We start from the raw sequence: 12082 nt of genomic DNA on the forward strand, positions 1-12082 counted from the left end.
TTACTTAAACAAATTATTTAATTGTTATTATCGATTAAATAACTCATAAAGTCTAGAAAATGTGTCCATTTCGCGAGTTTACTGAACAACAAAACAAATATTTGAACAAATGAAGATTGTTTAAACAATTTCATTGTAGTTAAGAAATGACTAGGTATCCCTAAATTACTGATTAATAATTATTTATTTCGTAAAATTTTTAAAAAGCGTACGTCAGTAAACTGCAATATTACGCAAAATTTAAATTTGTCACTTATGGGGTTTTCTTTTGGGACCCATAAGAGCGGCTTAAAATTGATCAACCTCAAAATTTATAATTGATTCTTATTCTCTGACGAATTCTGAACAATATGCTAGAAAACGGGATTATTTGTAACAAATTATCGTGTTCAAATATTAGATTAACAAAGAGCTGATTTTTTTGGGTATTCGAACAAAACCGGGGAGATGAGATGAGAGCAGAGAAATTTGAAAAGAATCCACCATGTATAAATAAGAACCACCCTAGTGTGTATCTTGTTAGGCACGTAAGAAAACGTAATTCTTGTTCTGGTTGAAAAATCTGCTGTGAGATTTAAGTACCACTATATGTTTCTATAATAGCGACGGTCCGCGTTAAAGGTGATGGGATCGAAAGTGATGGTAGAGAGTTTGGAAGGGTCGGCAGGGATGACGCCCCCCGGTGGGGTTCGCTCGAAGTGAACTCAGTCCCCCACTGATATCAGTCGTGACTTGAACGAGGGCGATACAACGTGTGCCCCACGTACATTTATTAAATGGCCACCGTCCAATCGTTCAATACTTCTTTGTAGTATCCCTCGAATAGTGATATATTATCCTGGTACAGCTTTTATCACAAGTAAGGTTACTAAGTGTTTGCTTACTCACAATTTCACTACAAAAAGACTTAAAAGGTGAGTTCAGTTATTTTTTGTTTACAATTTCTCGTGTCAAAGGTAGGGAGAATAAAAAAGCTACTACAAAGTACAAGTCATATAATGTGTGCTATTTCTTTTTGACCTTTGTATCGATTTAAAATGAGTATAGAAATTTGAAGACGTCTCAACGATATTTTTGCCATCGTCACAGCATTACTTATATGTCGACGCTTGTTTCTTTGAAATCACACGATATATTTCAATTCTAAAATTATTAGATGTTCTAAGAATCAGTCGCAGTTTGTGTTTTCTTTGATTTGCTGGTACTCATATGTTTTTATTTAAGTTGTTTCTAAAATTTAAAAAAGGAATAAGTCATGAGGAAAGTAAATTCAGTATCGATTTTTAATAGACATATGTTAAGAAGTTTAGTTTGCTTCTAATTTACAAGTTGCTTTAACAACTAAACCTTATAACAGAAATAATAAATAGTGATAATGAAGCTGACTAGTATCACGGAAATTACCGTAAAACTAATCGTTCAAGTGTAGGAAAATTTCATATCTTGGACAGTTCGGGTGTTAATAGGTTACTTCTAGACGGCACAGTAGGGATTTGAAAACATTAAAATTTAATACAACCTTAGAACTTAAATGCCTGAACCGGATGTCACTGAAACGTATTATGTCCATGCGCTGTACAAACGTCTTTAGGGCATAGCTATCTAAAGGATATCGGACAGAAATTACCCAGTGGTAACAAGTTACATGGTCGTCTTTTCGACGTCATTCGGACATTCATGTCACTCCAGTTGATGTTTCGTAGACGTCGCATATCCTAAAGACGTCCTTAAGACGTGAGAAGTGCGCAAGACATCAATTGAGGGTTAAATTCGGATATCCGTGGCGATAGAGATTTAATGTGGTTTCCTTGAGGAGTTTTTTGGAGAAACACGAATCTGAAAGTTTTAAGTCTATATCTCGAATTGTTTTCAAAATATCGATTTTTTGTTAATATTTTGTGACCAATTATAGGGATTCCCCTCATGATAGGTTTGAAAGAGGTAGGGGAACTTTCCTCACCAAACACGAGACGTTGGAAAGGGCTAGGTGTGTGATCTTAGATTACTTTTGTGACCAGACACGGGGGTACCATCCCGCCTCCCACTAGACGTTGGAAAGGAATAAAGGTGAGACCTGCATTATTCCATTTAATAGAAAAAAGAGGATATCTCGAAAACTATTCAAAAAATCGATTGAAAAAAGCACATCCGAGTCGGTCGCAAAAAATCCTATGGAAATCGATATTTAGAAACTGTGTGATAAAAAAGTCAATAATTGTAGCATTTGTCTACGATAGTTTTTTTAACTTTCTCGTAAGCAATCTGAAGATTATTTGTCAAAAAGTTGACTACTTTAAGTGCCAGTCCTGTTTCATATTTTAAAACCTTATGAGGCTTCGTTTAGAAATTATAAAAACAACACATAAAATATCTTGTCATCCGCCGATCCAAATATAGAAATTTAAAACCAAAAATTGCTAAATTACATTAACAACATTGTTTTAATAGTCAAGTTTTTAAACAGTATAACTTACATTGAGTTGAAAAAATTTATTCCGAAATAATCTGAAGTTGCTCTGTCTGGTGTAAATTCGAAAATGATTAACCAAAGTATTTCAAATATGCGCTAAAATTTTAACCTTTATATTTGGAAGATTTTGTTTTCATTAATTGAATATTTATAGCGCATCAACTGTCAGGGTCATTAGCGAGTCTGCTATATGTTTAATCATAAACTGCAGGGTATCTGTAAGGTAGTATACCAAGAGACAGAAATAAAACTTTCTGAAAACACATCCAGCCTTGCTTCTTACTTTGCGAATGAAACCCGCGCCAGCGTGGCTGCCAAGACTGCACGGTAGGAACATAAGACAATCATGATACCGTCTGTGCCACGCTGACTCCCTACGGTGGTTATCCTCCACAATTAATGTATTTGCCTGTACAAAAAGAGGACGTTTGTAAAGGATACGCTGTAAAAAAATACCTCCGAAACTTTGAAGGTGAAATTACAGTCAATTATAATTTCACCTTCAAAGTTCCGGCAGATTCTTTAAAGTGTTAATATAGAATCAAACAAATCATTAAAATACTTACATATATTTGTATATTTTAAATTATTTTTACCTGCTCTGTATATAATTTAAAAGACTTTTGAAGGTCCCAATAATTTTTATGGCCATATGTCACGCCATACGGTTTCTAGGTAGGAGCCTTTTCTTTTTACGGGGATGTGATAGTTCGTTACGTGACTAAAGTTGCCTTATACATTAGTAGAATAAGACCACTATGGGGGATTTGAGTGGAGGGGGTCTACACTATGGGAAATTCGGAGTGAGGGTTGGTCTGTACTATGGGGAATTCGTAGTGGGCGTCGGTCTGTAATTTTTTTTATGAATTTCAAAAATTTCAAAACTTAATCAACTTTACTAATTTTTCACTGATCTCACTAATTTCAAATTTATATTGGGGCGTCGGTCTGTACTCTAGGAGATTATAACAATGTTCGAATTTCTATTTAATTTCTAAATGTTCAAAATTTCACTAATTTTTAAAAACTTTATCAAATTTACTAATTTTCAAAAATTTTCCAATCTCATTGATTTTCAAAATTATATTAGTCTTCAAAATTTTAGTAATTTAAAAAGTTTTCTCAATGAAATTTTCAAAAGAAATTGTAGAAAAAAGTTAAAGTTAAAAAGGTAGCTGAATTGACTAAAACGTATTTTTCCTGATTTCATGTGTTTTTTATTTATTTCTTGCGAAAAAATTATTGTGGCGCAGCGTTAACAAAATTTTGAGTAGAGCATCATTAACATAACAATAATAAGGGCTAACTTAACCTAAAGTACACATCAATGAATACTGCGCATGACAGAAATATCAGCGTTCATACATCATTAACTGTGTTCAGCACTTTGAGAAATTTAGAGAGGGGTGCCTGGGACAACTTGCATGTTGTTGGGTGAGGAAATTAGATAGGAAAGTAAACTTGTAGCCAGATAACAATTGCTGCTCAGAATGCGCGCACTGTGGAGACATGTGTGCGTATTAATCCGCACGACATGCGTTCCGATCAGCCCTCAGATGCGCCATCCATGGAGGCGTATATGCGACGCACGCACATGCAAGACACGCCCGTGCGTGCATGAAGCAAACACTCGGTGGGCGTGGGTTGACTGTCCTAAAATTATTTATTTATATTAAAAGAGGTAAATAGAAAAGTTTAAATAAATAAATGTATCGGAATTTATTAACAAAATAGCACGCCTATAGCGGGGATGGTGGAAAAAAGCCCGCAATCGCGATCGGATGTCCTCAAATTTTCATGTCTTCCCAGATAGTAGCGCTACGTGCAGAAACTCTAGGAACTACGAGAACATGTGATATAAATTTTGAACGAGTATAAATATAGCCTATTAATGCAGTTGTGCTATTCCAAACTATTTGTGTTTAGTAGCAAAAAATTGTTGCGTAAAGTATCACTCGTAAAAACCTATATAATAAGTGATACAACAATGCCGCGTTGTTTTTGTAAGAGCCGTGATTCGGGTAGTAGGGCACAGAAAGAGAAATGTATTAGACGCAAAATCCTCAATATCTATACTTGCGTTCTATTGTTTTTATATTCCTCCTCTTGTTTTATTCGCATCACTCATATAATTGTATAAATTATACAAGCATTATCACTGCGTTCGCGACACCAACTGACACTTGACATAACTAAACTTAATCTATAAACACACTCGATACTCCATAGCAGAGGACAATTTCTAATTTTATATTTTCACTGAATGGAAGCTCTGATCTGGGAAAGCATAAAACTCTGAGGACAGGCGATCGCGAACTAGCGCCAGTTGAAAGACATGGCGTGCGGTCTCCTTGTAGTATTTCATGATTCTCACAAAACTAGAACCGGCACACCCTGATGCGCTGCAATGTTGCAAAAGTCACTCGGCTAGCCGGCTAGTTTCGCACAGTCCCACGTGAAAGCGCTCCTACAGAGCATAGGGTAGGTTGAAGGCAAGCTAGGGAAAGTTAGGATGGAGAGGAGAAAGGAGAATGAAGTGGCAGTGGTGGAATTAGAGCTGTGACGAAAAATTGGGGGTAATGCGTAACAAAAATAGGACAAAGGACAAGAAGGTTTTCATCGATCAAAATTTAACGAGGAAGGAAAGGGATGTGCAGAGAATGCCAAATGATAGGGCTAGGTAGGAAAGGAATGAAGGGAGAGCGGCAAAAGTAGGGAATTCGAAAATAAAAATAGATGAGAAAATGTACGTATGGGACGAAGAGCAGGAGGTGTTGATGGAAGTGCAGGGGAATTTGCTACGTGGGAAGTAGGGGGTGGAAGTAAAAACGGGTGGAGGAGTGTTGTAGGTGCTGTACTGGAACGTAGCAGGGGTAAAGAAGAAAGATGAGCATTTCTGGAGGTATATTCAGAAATTTTATGTGATTGGACTGGTAGAGACGTGGGTAGAGAGAAAGAAATGGGATAAAGTAGAGCCAAAGTTGCCAAGTGGGTATATGTGCAGGCTACAGAAGGCGGTCAGAGCAAAGAAATCAGGAAGGGCTAGTGGGGAAATTATGGCAGGGTGAGGGCTGGATTAGAGGAAGAAGTTAAGGGAGAGGAGGATGGCGTGCAAAAAAGGGCAGTAAAGATAAAAGGACTAACGTATTAGTTTGTGACTGTGTAAAATAAGGATGGGATGTTAAATGTTAAGGAAAGGGTGGAGGATTTACTAGGAGAGAGAGAGAGAGATGAGGGTATAGTGGTACTTTGGGGGGTTCTTTAATGCGAGAATTGAGGGAGGGGGGCAAGTAGGCCTGTATGGCGAAGAGAAGAGCTTCGAAAGACAATCAAAGGATAAGATAATAAATAAAGAAAGGGAGATTCTAAGAGACTGAATGAAAGACACAGGCTTGACGGTGGCGAATGGTGTGATAATAGGGGATGAAGAGAGAGAATACACGTATGTTAGGAAGATAGGATTATCGGTGATAGACTATGTAATCATTAAGTTTGTATATAAAGGGGGAGGGTGGCGGAAGGCAGGATGAAGAAAAAGGGTAGTTAGGGGAGGAACCGCGAAACGGGAGGAATACGTAGAAATGAGGGAGGAATTTAGGGTGATATGTAAGAAGAAAGAGTAGAAATAGGAAAAAGGGTTGGAAGAGGATTTGATAAGTTTTAAGACAGAAGTTGACGTGTGGAGGATAATTAGTAAGTTTAGGAAACGTAGGGAGAGGCTAAAGGGGGTAGTGAAAAATGTATGGAGGGGAAAGGGATTTACAAGAGGATGGAGAGAGGGGTTGATCGTAATACTGTATAAGAAAGGGGATAGGGAGAGGCAGGAAAATTATAGAGGAATTACGCTAATGAATACGGCGTACAAAATATACGCGATGGTGTTGGCAGATAGGCTGAGGAAGAATTTTGAGGGGAAAGGAATATCACCGGAGACGTAGGCGGGATTTAGGGAGGAGGGGATTACTATTGTCAATATTTACCTCTTGCAACACGTGGTGGATAGAGAACTAACCAAAAAGGATGCAAAAGTGTACGCGTTTTTTTATGGATCTAAAGAGCGCGTTCCCTTCGATAGATAGAGGCAGGTTGTGGAACGCAATGGAAGAGAGGGGAGTGCAAAGAGGCCTGATCGAGAGGACAAGGAAGGCATATGAGAAGGCAAAAGATAGGGTGAGAGGAGGGAAGGGAATCTCGAAGGGATTCTGTATGGATAGGGGGTTGAGGCAAGGGTGTCCACTTAGCCCAACACTTTTTTGTAATTTTGATCGCGGATATGGAAAGTAAGCTAGCGGGCAGAGTGGTAGGAAGAGTTAGAGTAGGAGGAGTTAGGATATGGTCACTAGCATATGCAGATGACATAGTGCTGCTAGCAAAGAGCAAAGAGACTTTAAAGAAGATGATGAAAAGATTGAGAAAATACTTGCAGAAAAATGGGTGAAAGTTCAATGCGGATAATTGGAAGGTTATGCTGTTCAGAAAAGGAGGCGGGAGAGATAAAGGTGGGGAGTGAAAGTAGAAGGGAAAGGCAGTACAGGAGGTGACAGAATTTCTGTACTTGAGCTTTCTGTTTCGGAGGAATGGGGGAGACGATGGTCATATTAAAGAGTGGGTGAGAAGGCAAATGTGGTGATGAGGCAGGTGTGGGTGCAGGGGATGAGGTTATTCACAGATAATTTTGTAAGGAGTATGAAATGGTTTGATTCGCTAGTGATGAATGTCTTATTTTACGGAGTGAAAGGTAAAAGGTAAGTGAAGAGATAAATAGGATACAGGAGAGGTATATAAAGTGGACCCTGATGTTGGTAAGGGGTACGCCCAATTATGTTGTCAGGAGGGAGTCAGGAAGAACGAGTTAAGGGATCATAACGGGGAGTCGAGCGTTTTAATACGAGAAGAAATTTTTGAAAGAGGGGGAGGGTAAGCTGTTTGGATATGAGTTGGTTCAAAAGAATGGCATGGAGAAAGAGCAGGCAGAAGAAGAGAAGAGATTAAGGGAGTCAAGGTTTACCGGGAATAGTAGATAGGTAGGAGCAGTTCTGGTCCACTTTTTCCGTACGAATAGCAAACTTGCGGCTAGAGTGCAGAAGGCTCTAAGATTGGTTTCGCTCCTTGTGCTGACTTACGAATCACAGTTTTGAAGTATCCGATCCACACTATCGATATTGGAAATCAATACTTAAAAATCATGGGAATGAAACTTTTCAGCCCCAAAAATATGGAATATGATATGATATATGATATCGCAATATTAGGCTATGCAATACCTGCTATCCCCGGAATTTAAGTTTTTCACCCTAAAGCAATATGTATTAAATGTTTTATCGAAATGGTGCATCATTGAAAATTTCCAAGAACTGCAACCACTCTCGTGATATTATAACAATTCTCGGTAAACAAAATACCATTCTGCTGACGTCGTCATAGATTCGTGGAATCCTTATCAATGTAAACTTAATTAATTGAACGTTCTCCTTTAGTATTTGCCGACATAGGCGTCATATTTTATATAATGTTAAACAATTCTCTGTAAACAAAATTCCATTCTGATGACGTCATCGTCGCTTCCTGGAATCCTTATCTATGTGAACTAAATTGAGTAAACGTTATTATTATTAATTATTATTAATTATTATTTTTTCACTCTCATGTTAATTATTGCATCATATGGTGAAATACTACGAAAAGGCTATAGAAATTTGATGGAGCGGGTAAGCTTCTATAACAGGAGGTCGGTTCCTCTCTTTCTTCAGTTTGTTGCCAGATGCCAGATTGTGAAGAAGAAAAGCAGCAAGAGCTAAAAAGTCGTTTAAACGTATTCCTAAAGAACATTCAAGAGCTCAAGCAAGCCATTCAAGTGCGAACCGATATACAAACTCTAAGAAGGAAATTTAAAAGTGTGAATCTTGAATATAACAAGCAGTGAAGAAAAAAAAGAATGGATTTCCTAAAATTAAACAAAACCACTCGCAGTGAAGATTTTCTTCCAGCAAAGAAGCTGAAAGACCTAGAAGTTAACAAGGGATATAAAATAACTGACATTGAGGAGGCTAAAACAAAATATGGAACGAGAACGCTTGTAATCATAGAAAACAAATTCACCGTTTTCCTACCTCAAAGAATGACCAAACTGTTTAATGAGGATAAAAATCAGTTTATGCAAATGAAGAAAGCCTGTGAAGATCAGCATCTTGAAATGGTATATTTGGGTGGACGCTTCAACTCCATTGAATTTTTGGAGACAAATGTATACGTGCGTGCATTTTTTCAAATATCGCTCAGTCAGTGACAAGCTTCGGTGTGATATTCATCATGCCTTATACACCACAAAATCAAATGCTACATGCGACCACATACAACCTGAATTCATCATTCACAAAACAAATTATTGTTGGTGCTGATTTTAAAGAAGACGGAAAGCTTGCCTCAGCAGTGAAACTTCAGGCCAGCCATCCTCATGCAAGGATAACCCTAAATCTTGAAGAGTGGAAATTATTTAAAAGTTACTTTAACCTCATGACACTCTACTTTGATGGCCAAGAGAAGCAGCAATGCGTCGACTGTGGAAATTTCCATATATACATGACTATATCTTTTGGAAATTATATAGTGGCTTTGGAGAAAATTCAAGAAACGCAAAAATATTATCCATTTGTACTGCAAGAAAAAACTTTTGCTGTTCTTCAGGAAGGCAGCCCTTGTATCGACCGGTATCTTCTGGATTTGTGTTTTATCCCAATTCAACGAACAAAAGATGTCATTATTGAAACCATCGTTGAAAGTGTCGGGCGTAACGGGAAATTACCGTCTGTGAAAAGTGTAAAATGTTATATACCGAAAAACTATTCGAATTTAAAGAGTAGGGCAATGAAAAAACTTATATTTGCTAATATTATGCCATTTGAAATTCTATTTCTTGAAATGAGGACTTTTTATAGTCAGAATGTGTGAAGAAGTGATTGAGAAATTACCAGAACTCAGATGCGTGAATAGTAGCTTTATAAATTAAAAATGTCATGTATTTTGTTTGTAAGAAATAGCTAAATAAAAATATAATTTCAACTAAATTCGCCTTTTTTCATTTACTAGATCCCGTGTGGAAATTTAAGTCGGGGGCTGGCCAGTCTACGGCTGGAGAGTCCGGCTTTAAGTCGGGAGCTGGTCAGGGTTTCTGCTCGGGATCCAACCAGCAACGTCACGCTGCGCTGGCCAGCGTCCGGCCATGGAGCATGGCCGGGAGCTGGCCGAGGATTTCGACCGTGGCCTGGACAAGATTCAATCAATTTGATTCTTTTTTACTGCAGAATTGGAGCATATTAATATATAAAATTCCACATGCCTAGCACACAGGTAACATTAACTATTTTCACGTAGTCTTTGAGAGATAAAAAAGAGTTTAAAAATAAATATTAAATGATCGCGAGTATTTTTACTTTAAATATTAATAGTCCTGTTTAGAGTAAACACGTATATTACATTTTTAAACATTATATTATAAATAACATTTCTAACGCTACGGGGTATCAAACCTACATATATCTATACCTAAAGCTAACGCCTAGCAGTCGGAAGTGCTAACCACTGCGCTAAACCGACGCGTTGAAATTCGTTACAAAAGCCATCCTCATAAGCTACAGTTCAGAAAAGTTAAAGTACCAACTTTAAAGTACTCTTTTTTCTTATTATTTATTATTATGCGGCGTTATGCAAACATGAAGTACACGAACTTTTAACAGGAATATCAGTAAAATACTGAGAAATGAGCTTTGAATTGCGACGCGCCAGTTCTTGAATGGAATCCACATCAACTTTCAAAATATTTAAACTTTTATTTGAGGAAGTTTCTAGACTTTCAATCATCATGTTATTTTTAACAACTTCAGTTCGCAAGGAAGCTATGACATCATGCAGAGTCTGAATTTCTTGCTGTAACACATAATGCCCATCGGTGGTCAATTTGAATCCAACTCCTGGTGGACCTCGACTTGCCATCTTAGCTCGCTTAATATGACGTCCGAACACATTGAAACTCATTTTTAAAATGACCCAAATATCGTCAAATTGATTAATAAATATTAATTATCAATAATAAATTGATAAATTAATCTAAAAAAATTAATGAATTAATAATTCCAGCCTCTCGTAATTCTTCAATAATTGACATAATTTCATTTGTGTGACTTGGATTTCCCGCTACTTGAGATGCTAACAAGAAACGCAATCTATCAACTAATTCGTTTGGATCAATCCAATAAATGTAGTCTAATTTATTAGCCTCTATACCAACCATATATTTTGGAATTAAACCGTTACCCATTGAAGAGCGCTTTTCAATTTGTTTATTGTTAGTTTTTAAAGGTGAAAGGGGAATTAGTTTTTTTTATAAAATTTATATATTTGAAAGATTTGTTCTCAGGGAAACCCCTATCAACTCTATAATGTTTTCGATGCAAATTTATTGAAATTGGAATATTTTTATAATTGTTAAGGTCTTCATTATTTATAACAGTACTATTTGGTATCTTTTTAAACAAAAGGTCAAGCAATTCCACAGTATTTGGATAGCTTACAGAGCCTATATTTATAAGATTTTTATTGAAACTTATCGAAGAATCTCCAATCATTAGTCTGTCTTTCGATAATTTTCGTGCACCATAAACATTATCTATATCTCTCCTTCTCTTCCCCAACTTTTGAAGATAATCAATTCCTATATCATTTGATGGTAAGGAAACTGATGTTTCTAAATCATTTAAAGCCTCAGAATCGTATGCTGACAAGAATGAAGTTTCATCATCTTGATCATTTTGCTCGTCACCATCATTCTAAAACTCTTGCTGAAATTCTTCTTCAGATTCACCCTTGATTTCATTTTTCATTTTATTCTTGGCTTCATTTCCGATTGGATGAATTCTTTTAACAGTTTCAAAACCATTAATTATTTTCTCAAGTGGTGTAATGATCAGCTTAAAAGTATCATTTAATGTCTGATCAACTGTTTATTTACCCAACTTTAGTATTCTATGCTTTCGTCGAATCGCTTTACTAGCTTTAGCAATTTCATGCAAAATGTGTTTTTGCTTATGAAAGCCCTCCTCACGTATAGACATATTAATACCGTAGTGTTCAAAGTGTAACTTTCTCTATGTAGTCATTACATAAATATTTATTGCTTTTTCAGATTAACAAAACAGTCAAAACCTTTTCTATATCTAACTTGATTCAGATTTTTATTCTTATCAATTACAACAAATACATTCTTATCATCATACCAGCAAGCTAAACACACCTTTTTAAATTGTGAATAAGGCATGTCACTGTTCACATGATCATTACATATATGTTTCAGATTCATCTCATCTTGTTTAAATAATACAAGAAAATTAATATTATCACACATAAGATGTTTCGGAATACGAGTATAGTTCTGACTCAAATAGAAGCAGTCAACATATATGTGCCTAGCCACTGAAAAAAATGCTTTCATATTATCTTGCTTTGCACAGGCTGATTTCTTCAGCTTGAATTAAATGAAAAAGAACAATTTAGATTCAATTGATTTTCTTTAATTCACAATAACTTGTATTTTACAAAAAATTTTACAGTTTTTCGATT

The 12082-nt window shown here is 36.4% G+C and overlaps 1 protein-coding gene across 4 annotated transcripts in view; it reads left to right on the forward strand.

Moving 5' to 3' along the window:
• Positions 1-735: 735 nt before the first annotated feature.
• The window catches only part of LOC117182094 (zinc finger protein 888-like), a 140068-nt gene continuing 128721 nt past the window's right edge, over positions 736-12082 (forward strand). For 3 of the 4 annotated variants that reach the window (XM_033375118.1, XM_033375117.1, XM_033375120.1), the window contains exon 1: positions 736-914. The gene's annotated coding sequence lies outside the window, so the exon portion shown is untranslated. Of the gene's footprint in view, positions 915-1912; positions 2068-12082 lie in introns of all 4 variants that reach the window. The other variant, XM_033375119.1, reaches the window with a different exon arrangement.

The sequence above is a fragment of the Belonocnema kinseyi genome, chromosome 10 (genome assembly GCF_010883055.1).
Source record: "Belonocnema kinseyi isolate 2016_QV_RU_SX_M_011 chromosome 10, B_treatae_v1, whole genome shotgun sequence".
NCBI classification, from domain to species: Eukaryota; Metazoa; Arthropoda; class Insecta; order Hymenoptera; family Cynipidae; genus Belonocnema; species Belonocnema kinseyi.